This window comes from Furipterus horrens, unplaced genomic scaffold, assembly GCF_987537825.1.
Source record: "Furipterus horrens unplaced genomic scaffold, mFurHor1.1.pri manual_scaffold_1, whole genome shotgun sequence".
Classification (NCBI taxonomy): Eukaryota; Metazoa; Chordata; class Mammalia; order Chiroptera; family Furipteridae; genus Furipterus; species Furipterus horrens.
In genome coordinates, this window is record NW_028327171.1 from 68,119,188 (window position 1) to 68,132,177 (window position 12,990).

The 12,990-nt window shown below is 31.7% G+C and overlaps 1 pseudogene; it reads left to right on the top strand.

Moving 5' to 3' along the window:
• The first annotated feature begins 376 nt into the window (after window positions 1–376).
• LOC150021269 (ATP synthase F(0) complex subunit g, mitochondrial pseudogene) overlaps window positions 377–12,990 on the top strand; it is a 39,647-nt pseudogene continuing 27,033 nt past the window's right edge.

Below are 12,990 nucleotides of genomic sequence, written 5' to 3' on the forward strand. Positions count from 1 at the left end.
CTCTAGCCTACTTTGATTTAAAGAAAGTGTTTATCTGTGACTAGTGACTGGAAAAGAATTTGAAATGGACATGTAAAAAATAAAAGGGTTTAAGATATTTGGTGTTTAGGCAGAAAACAGAATTGTTACAAGGTAAAGGATATGTTTTGACATTTTTAATTGTGGTGGTGTGTGAAGATATTGCAAGTACTTTGTTATTGTACTATATATTTATCCATTGATCGATGGTGGCTTCTACATTTATTTATTTACAGACTTGCATTTTTTTCTATTTAGAGAATTTGCAAACACAGTGTTTAGGAAGCAGTTTATGAATGAAAGGATAACAATCTGGAACCAAACAAAAATAAACATTTAACTACATTTTTTTAGCACCATGCACAAACCAGCCAATTTCATTCTTCATGATCATTGTACCTCCTTTGCGAGGTAAGTATTCAATTTCATTCTTAACTAAAAAATTTCTCCTTGGAAAATGTAAGGAACTGTATCCCAATCCAGCTTAACCGCCATGTTCTAATTTATTTCGCATGGGTCAATCAGTGGAAAAGCAAACTACTGTAAGGGAAAGGAAAAGAGTTTAACTGTGCAACTGAAATACTCTATAATTTTCAGATATTACTTAATTCTATGAGAAAGAAAAGTTATCTCAAGGTTTTTATCTGGAGTGATGGGTATCTTTGGAGAGAAACCACTAAACAAAGGTATTCACGAAGGAAATTTCAATTTGGGTCCTCAGCCGAACACTGGGAATTGGTTTTATGTTTCAGAAGAGCAATTTTCTGCCATAGTCATTCCTCACCTTATTTTCACCTCCACAGTATTGTAGGGAATTCCAGTGTTTTTCACCTTGGAAGCCTGAGCTTTAAAACATGATTAATTTAATTGCGTTCACTGACTTCAGAAGTAAAATCCATAATTTTAACATTTCTGCTTTTTTATGAGGTGGTCTAGTTTATTGTTGGAAAGCATAGACAGTTGCTGGGTTTGAATTCTGACTCTACTGTATATTAGTTGTATGACCATGGGCGAGTCATTTAATCTTTGTTTCAATTTCCTCATCTGTAACATGAGAAAAAGAAAACTTACCTGGTTATTGTGAATGTTTACATTAGCCCACATTTAGTGAGTGCTTTCTATGTGCCAGAAATTTTTCTAAATTCTTTCTATATATTCTTACAACAAATTTATGAAAGAGGTTCTATTCTAGTTCAGTTACATTACAAAATTTTCCCAAAGTTATACAATTATTTAGTTGTGGAGGGGAGGTCTGGTCCAAGGAATTTGGACTTAAGATTCCATACTGTTAATGACTAGATCAGACTCTACAGAAGACACTATGTGTCAAGGTCCCAGGATAGTGTCTAGTACGTAACAACTCAGTAAGTCAGTTATTGATATTCTGATTAGAAAGGTATGAAAACCCACAATTCTGCTAAAATGAGAGGAAACAGACATGTTTCTTAATTTATTTTCTCATAAAGGAAGCAGTTAATATTGAACACTAAAAGATTAGAAATTTAATTTAATGAAATCAAAATATGCCTTTAATATAACAAATACTAATTTATTTCTACCAAATAATATCAGTTGAATTATTTTTAATCTTTACATAGAAATATCCTTTTTCAGCTATACTTCTTTGCATGGACACAGAAGTCACTGTTTTAAAAACATGGCCCAGTTTTTCCAAGAGCATAGTATTAATGAAAGCATAAAGACTAGTAATTTAATAAGACCTCCCAAATTCAATAGTCTACTAATTGTATATTTAAACAAAATGAGTCATTGATATAACATAATTCAAATGCTTAGAATTAAACTCCCTTTTCTTTATTTGTCTAATTTTTGGTGATTATAAACATTTCTATTTAAGGTATTTACCCTGATATAATCGTTGTAAGGTATCTTAATCCACAAAACAATTAGAAGCACTAATATGCATAGCTGGAACATGATCAGTCGTTCTAATTTAATTTATGTTGTTTGGGCAGAGTTAAGTTTTAGCCTCCTGTGGCTTTATGAAAGAGACCGGACCTAAGATTCACTTTAAAAGGGCTCATGGGAAAGTTTTGGCAGTATGAAAACAAAAAATTTTCTTTCCCTGGCAAGATTTTATGAGTAGCATAAAGTAAGAGAACAGAGAAGAGTTCTCCCTGATATGTGACTGTAATACATGAGAGGGTAATGAATTTTGAGAATTCTGAGAGAGACTAGAGACTTTGTGCAAATAACACTAAACCACTGAATAGCACGTTTTTCTTGGTTCAAAGGATGATGTGAATTTTGTTTTTAGTGATTAATCAGTAACAAAATATAACAACTGAAAGAAGACAAGAGAAATTGTGTTAAACCAAATGCTAAGAAAGTATATATAAAGGTAAAAATTCATATCTGTGTAGCTTAGTCACAGTAAATAGTTTTATTGCTGTAAGTTACAGCAAATTGATTAATTAATGGTGAACGTAGTGTATTATCTCTACAATCAAGGCCATGTCTATATTTTAACTAATTGATGAAAAAGAAAATTTTCATAACATCAATATTCATTAACTTATATACTCACTATACAAACAGCTGGTAAGAGCATATTATCAACCAGCTAATGTATGAGGCAATACTTTATCGTTGTAGCCCTTTAGTAGTTCATAATTAAGTAATGAACAAATGGATTTGCTCTTGTCTAACTTAGTGGAATTTTATCCAGGTCCAAAGGACATATATTTTACCCAAGGAAATCCTTCAAAGCTTTCTAGTAACAAAGAATCAAAGGTAGTGACACTAATGTGCACAATCAGATTGGGTGGTGACCGCAGCTCAGTTCTGCAGGGTAATATTTTTATTCAATTCAAAGTCCTCTTAGTATTTTCTTACAGAGCATGCCACTAAGAAAGATAAATTTCTCCAGAAAGCATTCAATTGCCTAAAAGAAAGTTAATTTGTCCTCTGGATTCTAGTAGTGAAATGTAATGGCACTATTTCCTGAATATTTCAAATACTCAGTGATGTGTCTGTTAAGATTTCTAAATAGTGCTCTTATTGTCTCTTCTTAATCTAATAGGAGCTCCTATTGCAAGGTATAAATAATTTTCAAACCACTATATACACACACACATATATATTCAAGTTTATATATATATACATACATACATCTATATCTATATCTATATATGTACATAAAGGGAGAGAGAGAGAGGAGGAATAAATATTATTAAACCAATTTTTAGGTGAAAGGCAAGAACCCAAATAGACTGATAAAAGACACACACTAAGTGTTAATTACGCTTTACTCTTTCAACGTAACGGGAAAACTTGAAATGTATTACAGTAGACCTGTCGAGTTGGGGTTTGAAAATAACTTTATTTAGATTATTAACCATTTAAATAATTACTTATAAAATCTGTAAAAACGTATATGAATATAAAGTTGTATATTTAGAAACTCGTGCTTTCTTTAAAAAAGTTTAACATTTACATCATGAATGTGTAATTATCAACTGATTGTTATTAGAAGGCATATTTTACATTTCTGTTCTAGTGAAAGAAATAGATTAAGCTGATCTTCCATAAAAAGCTTGAAACATTTTCAGGGCATAACACATTATCTGAAGAATGCTTCACAGAACAGGCAGCGGGCACTCTTGATTGATGGGGTAACTGCTCCTTACACAGCTTTAGATGCGAACTACAGGATTTCCACTAGAGGGCGATCATTAGGAAATGCAATGACATTTTCCCATATACTAGTAAAAAACAAGAGGTGAAAACTTTATTTCCATGGAGTCAGACTTTCCCCCTTACTAACATATGTCCTAAGTGGAATAAATTTACCTTTTATTTATACTCATATATGTCAAAATACATTTAAGAATGGGTTCTTCCCTAGGCAACCGTTAACAATGTTTTTTTAAATCATGAACACTAAAGAGACTCCTCCATAAGGTCTGTTCTTTCTACTTTTCATAGGAACATTTTGAAAACTAGTGTTCAAACATATTCCCTACATATTTTTAAGGATTTTAAAAGTAATGGAAATAAAAGTAATGGAAATAACGCTCTGTAGCTGCTAATAACATGATTAGAATTTATTAAAATAATCATATTTAATTATTATATATTAATTTTCATTTTGTAGTTAATCATTTTTAGGGCCAGAGGAGTTGATGTATATTAAAGCATGGGAGGAATTCCAGGCATTTGTCTTTGTTAGAGATCAGTCAAAGACACAGTTATTTTTATGAAAACTGAAAAAACGAATAGCTAGTTTAAAACAAACACAGTAGAAAGATTTTCTTTAATTTTAAGCATAATACTTAAATTATAATATTTTCATATAAAACTAAAATGCATGGGCTTAACATAAATAGTACTGTTTCTAGGTTGGTTCCTTTTAGCTACTTTAAAATTCTTTAAAACTTTAATTACATAGACGTATGCTTCCAAACCTTTAATGATGTAATTATTAAAATATAATTATCCTAACCAATCCTTTATCTCAAAGTAAGTGCCATAATTACTTCAGCATACTCATCTTCTTTCCCTTCCTCCTTCTTTCCCTCCCTCCCTTCCTTTCTCCCTTCTTTACTTTCTAAGTTTCTTTCCTCTTCATTCCCCTTTCCTGCCCTCCTTTCTTTCCTTTCCTTGATTCTTTTCTCTAATTATCAAGTAAAAATGATTGCTAAAATAAGCTGCTGATTTTTCAAATTTGAATGACTAATGAAAAAATACATGTTAAGGGAAACTTTTAAAGAAGACTGTTCCTTTGTGAAAGAGGAAAAAATGTAATACAGAGAATTTGAGTAACCCAACTCATTTTAACCCACCCCAAACAGCATGAATAACTGTGCTTATCAACTGCTGAAATTCTGCAGAAACCCTTCTTTCTAAAGACTTGTTAATGAAGTAGACATGTCTGTGATTTCCTCATACCCAGTATATCTTCATTTACATATGTTTAAAACTTATTTACTGTGATTGTTGGTGGGAGTTCAATGACTCTGAAAAGGAAAAAGTTTCTATCTGTCACCTCTGTTATGGCAAACAATAACATTACAATACTAAACTCAACTAGTGTTCATGACTGTTGTGTTCAATTTCACACTAAATTTAGTTTCTTTCTCATGGGGCAAGACTTTAATTCTGCAGGTTATTTGATATGGGCAAGCATTCTGTCATTATAATATCTGCGAGGTGATCCATGTATAACAGAAGGTTTTTAAATTGATTTAAAATTATTCATTGTAAATATCCACTATCTTGTTAAATTGATGGGACTGATATTTTTCTCACAAAAATTATGCTGAGTTTAAGCTACTGTCTTAGGTCTGCACTGGACTATAAATTTGGTCAGAGAAAAGATCAGAATGTAGAATAACTTAAAGAGAGCTTTTTAAATCTAAAAAGCCAAATAGAAGTTAAATTGCAGTTCACATTTTTCAAAATATACAAATTTTTTACCAATGTTGTAAAAATAGTACAAGTTTAAGTTGCATATCTTGGATTATTAGATTTAATTACTTTTTAAATAAATACAGTGAGCACATTATAAAAAGAGTCAGGAGAGGTAAGATGCAGGCCTTTAACTCCAATTAACCTGGTTTACTTAACAACAAAAGGATTCTTATTTTTCCTCAACAGAACCCTCAATATTCTGAACAAGTTTAGTAATGTTTAGTGGACGTAAATTTTATTTTCATTCCTTTGTGGAGAAAAATTATTTGACTTACTATTGAAAACAAGCGATTGTTAATAAAAGTTAATCACACTGTAAGCTACTTATTTTTAGACATGCTTATGATAGAAAACTAATATCTTGATTCACTTTGATTAATGTATGTCTGTGTTTGTATGTTTGTAATTATATATTTTACTCAATAAACTTAAGGGGAACAAAACTAAAAGTCAATTTAGAAAGATTATCTGAAAAAAAGACAGAGGAAAATACTTAATATATAATTGAACATGAACATTTATTTTCCAAAATAAAATTTTAATAAAATATTTATTCTTCACAGTTGTAGTTAATTTGATTTTTTAAGTATACTTAGTTTCTTTTATATAAGGCACATTGTATTAATTTTCAGTTAGCAAGAGAGAACATACAGGCTGGAACAAAAGTAGGTTTATAGTTGTGAGTACATGAAACAGAGTTTATTCTTGTATTATTCTTTATTTATTATTGTCTTATTTTTCATATGAACAATTGCAAACCTACTTTTGCCTCACCCTGTATATCCTGATAATAAAATTTAAACCTCATTTAAATTTCCTTTAAAGTTTTTCCACAAATCATTTAAAAATGTACCCGATGCTTAGTCATATAGAAAATTAAATTAATAGAGAAATGTATAAAACATAAAGAAATTACCACTGAAAAATTTTAACCCCAGTGATCACTATACTATCTTTTATTATCTCTCAAGAAAAATCACACTTTCTATATCAATGAATGAAAATATGTGCCATCATGACTAATCCATGAACTGATACGTGATTATTTATTCAACTCTGTCCTCACACATGAAAATTGAGTTTGCAGCTTGTTACTACTATAAACAGTATTTCAATGAACAATATTGTGCAAAATTATTTTAGAAATTCTAGAAATGAAGTTTATTTAATCAAAAGGAACACACATTTAAAAACTTGATAACCATTATCAGTCTATTCATTTACAAGATGTCTCTAATTTATATTATCACTAGTAACCACCACACTGTTAACAAGACTCATGTTTTAAATCATCAAAGTATTTGTCAATCTACAAAATAAATGTATTCATTATTCTTTTTATTCATTTTTCTTTGGTTGGAAATGAAGATAAGTGTATTAGCATGTGGTTATTAGATAATGTTATTCTTTTGTGAATTTTCTGTTTTAATCTACTGTCAACTTTTCTATTGACATTGTACGTCCTTTTACTAATCAATTTATAAGAATTCTGTGCATATTAGAAAAAATGTTTGCTAGATATCTTGAGTAATAATTTTTCAACACATTGTTTGATTCAAGCCAATTAATCTTTTTCTTTATTGTTTTTGGTTAACATATCATAATTAGAAAGATACATATATATCTTAAGTATTTTTAAAAAGAGATTACTCTAAATATTCTTTCATTACTTATATTGTTAATGATACTAACCTTTTTTTGTGTGTGTGTAAGGAGGAAGATTTCTGTATGGGTTAGAAGTTAAATATATAGGCTTTATATTTCCTCACACCTTAGTTGAAATATTGTTTTGGCCACTTGTTATGTCTGTGATTTTGAACTTAAACTCTCTGTTCCTCTATTTTCTTAACTGTAAAATGGGGCAGATGATTATAATATCTAGTTCACAGGATTGTTGAGAAGGCTGAATAAAGCACAGTGATGGGACCATTGTAAGCACTCAATAAAAGATGGTTTCAGTAACTGTTAGTAGTGTTCCTAGCCAGGAGTCTAATACAAAGTCTTCTTCTCATTGACTCAAAATGTTATCTTTAACATATACAAAACTGTGTATAATTTATTTTATTTCTGGATTCTTATAGGTTTATCTTTCTATCTATTATAAGAATAGTATATGGTTTTAATAACTATAGCTTTATGATAAGTTTAGATTTCTGAAAAATCAAGTCATTGTAAGTGACTGTACATAGAGAGTGCTTCCTACGTATCAGACAACATTCAAGGTCTGGGAAGTAGGCAAGTAAACAAAGTAGACAATAATCCTTACCTTTATGAAGCTCAATTTTAATAAGGGAGACAAAAAACAAATAAAAAATATATAGTGTTACACAGTGATAGAGAATATAAAAAATAGAGTAGGAAATTAGTTTAATTAGCTCTCACCTAGAGGATGACTTTTCAGTCTAGTCCTGACAAACTTGAGGGAACAAACCATGTGGGTCTGTAAGAAGATCATTCTGGGCAAAGAGACCTGCAGGTGCAGAGGCTCTAAGGAGGGAGTATTTCTGGAGTGTTTAAGGGGCCTTAGAAATTTCAAATGACTCATCCTGAATGAATGAAGGAAAGAATAACATTAGAAAAGGTCAGAAAGTTAGAATAGATCAGTCAAACATTCTGCTGTTCTTATAGAGCAAGTGTGATGAGAATCCATTGGAGAGTTTTGGGCAAAAAAGCGACCTAACCTGACTTAATATGAAAGAGATCATCTTGTTTACTGGGTTGAGAATAGACTGTAGGGAGGTAAATGTAGATAAAGGAAAAAATAGATAAAAGTATATAACTGCAATGACCTACATGAGAGATAATGATGGCTTGAATTAGTGTGGCAGATAGAAAAAGTATTTAAATTCTTGACTCCAAAATTTAAAGGATTTGTTTGTAGATTGGATATTGGAAGTAAGAATAATAATTTCATACAAAGAATCACAAGAAAATATTACAGACAACCATATGCCAACAAGTTGAACAACCTAAATAACCAGAAAATCTAAACAGACCAGACATTCAAAGAACTAGCATCTATCCTCAAACTACTCAAAAAAATTCAAGGGGAGAGAAGACTTCTAAACTCATTTTACAAGGCCAGCATTATCCTAATTCCAAAACCAGATAAAGACACTGGAAGAAAAGAAAATTATAGGCCAAATAACTTTGATAAACATAGATGGAAAAACCTCCAATAAAATATTAGCAAACTGACATTAGCAATACATTATAAAGATCATACACCATGACCAAGTGGGATTTGTTCCTGGGATGCAAGGTTGGTTTAATATTTGCAAATGAATAAATGTGATGCACCACATAAACAAAATAAAGGATAAAAATCACATGATCATATTAATAGATGCAGAAAATCATTTGGAAAAATCTATCACCCAGTTGATTGAACCACCTGGCCAGGGCTTTCTTTTCCTGTTTTAAATGTCAAACACACACACACACACACACACACACACACACACACATGCATGCACACACGCACAATTCTAATAGATCACATAGAATGGGAATTGAAGTAACTCAAGCTCTGTTTCTTTGCCTTTATGATCAATATGCTATCAATGGTTGTTCTAAATCTACGTTTAAATAGAGTCTATGTGATACCACAGAGTCTGGAAACACAATCTTCATCCAAAGAGAGTTCAAATGATTCTGAACCTCAAGAATTTACTCTACACAGGAATATGTGTGACTTAGTCCAATTGTGACAATGACTGACTAAATAATTTAGGAATTCTTTGAATTAATTTTCATATAAAACACACTGCTTATTTAATACAGGTAATAAATATAGGCTGACTTGGAGATTTTATTGAAAGTTAAGAGTAAGTACAACTATTTACAGCCTACACCACCAAAACAATTCTTAAAGGAACAATATTTTATCACTGACACTGTTTAGAATTAATAATACCTGAAATACAAACACAGACTAAGCTTAAGTCAGTTTTAACATTCTTTTAAAATTTTCTACATACAATGTCTTCCCTTATTTCCTGCACATAGAACAGATACTTCTACTACTATGCTCTTTGTTAGCCACTCTCAAGTATGACATCCATAGTTTTCTTTTGGGTACTTGTCTTGATTTCACTGCCACCAAATAAAATACAGAATACAAAAACTGACACAGTTAATAGAATCTATATTTTTAATAAGCTCCCTAGATGAATCCTATATACAATGAAGGTTTGAGACCCTCCAGATTTGAGAGTGGACAGAAAACAAGAAAGCAGAGAAGAAAGGATCAGAGAGGCATGAGAAGAGCTAGAAGAATCTAGAGGAAAAGTCATACTTTCCTGCTCCATGGAAATTTGGCTTGATCATCTGATTGGCTTTGGTCAATAAATGTAAATGGAAGTGAGATGGGTCAGTTCTGGGCAATAGCTGTATATGCAGAATGCATCTCAATAAACTGTATTTCCTCTGCCACGATAACTGGCATTGCACACAGAGAGATAACTCCATCAATCTGAATCCTGAGGTACAATGATATAGAGAAGAACCAACCTAATGTAAGTGAGGGATAAACAATGCTGTTGTAAACTACAGAGATTTGGGCATTGTTTGTTACTGCAGCATATCCCACCATTTTCTGAATGCTATATATTACTTTAAAAAGAATGAAGTAAGAAAAAATATCTTATGTAGAATAAAATTCAAATAAGATAAGGAAGATGGATGGATGTCTAATGGTTTTATCAGTGAGAAGGTCAATAGTACCTCAGCAAGAACTGTTTCAGTAGAGCGGTGGAAGTATGCGTCAGAAAGATTAATTATCCTGCAAATCAACATCAGCACTTCATGGACATTCTTTGATAGGTAAACAGAAAATGACTCCTGGGTCTCATCTTGAATTATCAAGCTACATCTTCCAGTGAAAAATGAAAAAATAATGATGTCATTGAAAGTATTACTTTAAGTGCTCAAAGACAGACAATCCATTTTTATTTTTATCAACTTTATAAAAATACTTATCTTTAAATAATGAAGTTCTTTAAATAAATGTTTACCTCAGAATTTGTTAAACTATGAACCTGACTTTGGGGAGGGAGGAAGGGGATGGATTCCAGGCTTAGCAAATATAAAGAAGTGAGTATCATCGAGGGATTTCCAAATGGATCTTCATGGGATGGGGTACTGTAGATTAGCATGATCCATTTATTCATTCATTCAGTCAACAAATATGAAGTACCTGTCATAAAAGAGTTACTCTGTGATACACATTGAAGTATTCAATGAAGAATGAACATATATACTCCCTACACATTCATGGGGCTCATAGTCAAGTAACCTTCAGGAAAAACTGACATGAACATTTTGAAGTTCAAAATGCAAAATTTAAATATGACTTTTGTTTTATAAACAGAGCGATACTTTAAAAATAGTTTGATACTCCTTCTTTCAAGAGGTTGTGTTTAATACCTGCTTAGTATTCCTTTCCTTGAGAATGAGCTAGACTAGTAACATATTGATTTCAAATAGAATAGAGTAAGTGATGTTATGTAAGACTAGGGGTTTAAAAGACATCATGACTTCCCCCTTGATCTCTCTTGGATCACTCACTATAGGGAAAACCAGTTACCATGTTGTGAGGAGACTTGTGACCTCTTAGAAAGTCCCATGTGGCCAGGAACTGAGGCCTCTAGCCAATAGCCATGCAAGTAAGTCATCTTGGAAGACAATCCTCCAGTTCCATCCAGTCAAGCTTTCAGGTGACTGAAGCCACCACTGATATCTTGATGGCAGCCTCATGAGAAACCTTAGGCTGTAACCATCTTATCAAGTTCTCCTATATACCTTACACTCAGGAACTGTATAATATAGTAAGTATTTGGTTTTGTAAACAGTTGTGTTTTGTGATAATTTGTTGTACAGCAGTAGATAAGTAATACACTTACCTATTGTCACGTACACTACCAGTTTTTTCTCTCATTCTCCTTTACACACAGCATTACTACAAACATAATTTAATTAATTCCCTAGGCTTCCAAAGATTTTCACATAACATATAAACATTCTTCTCAGTTTTGCATGCTCTCCAAAATAAACTCCTTTGAAAAGAATTTGCACTTTAATTAAACTCTAAAGTAAAGAATTTTCTATGTATTTAAGGCAACAAAGTTGCTTCAGAACTTATTCTAAGCACTTTCAAATAATATTTGTTTAGGGAAAGGCATCCTACTTTAACTGAGAAACGATATTTTAGTAAAATGATATTTTTTTGTTTTTAGAATCTTGTTGATTGAAAAAATATAATTAAAACTTTGGCAACATAATAGAAAATATATGTAAATGTAAGCTTTGATAAAGAAATTAACTGAAGAAGTATGTCTAATACTGATTATGTGCATTTATAATTACATTCACCTAGTATGTGTGTGGTGGGAATAACTTGGTTTTAAACCAAAAAAGACTGGTTTTGAATCTAGATAATCTGCCATGTTTTATGTGTTAGGCAAGGTATTAATCCCTTCTCTTTTATACTTATATCTTTTAAGTTTACACAGAAGCCTGGAAAAATTACATGAACCACATGTAAATCTTTGTCCTACTTATATCCTAAAAAGGACTTTACTACGAACCTTGAATAGAGGTCTATTGATGACTTTAGAAGGTGTGTAAGCCACTGAAACCGTAGGCACCTGGCTATGCATGTTATCCTAGGCTGTGGAGAGTTCATTAAATTCATCTGGCTTTCAGAAAAGGTTAAATATCAATGCACGGAAAGGACTTTTCCTGCTATGTAAGTGTTGTTCATAATATCCTAAGGTTTTATGAAGATATGTCAAGATCAGCCCCTCTCTTTTGATGAGCAAAGGAAAGACAAGGGAAGGCTAAGCAGCCAGAATCTTGGGTCTTTAGAGAAAATAGTCTCTCTGTCTAATATATTATATATTATATTAAAGAGACAATATACATATTTACATATAAATACTTATAATAAGAGAAATATATATATATACACACACATATATGGTTCCATTTAATTAAGGTTTTCACTGCTAAAAATAATTTCAAAACCATCATCTATATTACATGACTATGTAGGATTCTCCGTAGCATTTGCCTGAAAGTGCTGAAGAGTGTATTGGTTTAAAAAGTGCTATTTACGTAGACTTTTATGATTATACGGTCACCTCCAAAATAAGATCTGTTGTCATAGCCTATGGAAGGCTTTTAACACACCCTGGAAAAACAGCTGTTGTAAGTATGACCTTGGCTTAGAAAATAACCAAAACAAAAATAACTCACTGAACCGAAAAGGATTCCCTGAAATGGCAAAATACACTGAAGTAATCTTATGGCTGACTCTTTGCTTTTGGTTTATTGTATGTCTAAATACTCAGTTCAATGATTACAACATTCTGACATCTTCCTGGAATTATTCTTAGTATATTCTGTGTGAATAAACTTAAGTGACCACGTGTAGGTTCATGAGTGAATTGGAATCGACTCCTTTTTAGATCCTCGGTAGATCTCGGAGCTGGTTGCTGCCATCATGTCCCTCTGTTTCCACTGCCATTCTCAAGTTTG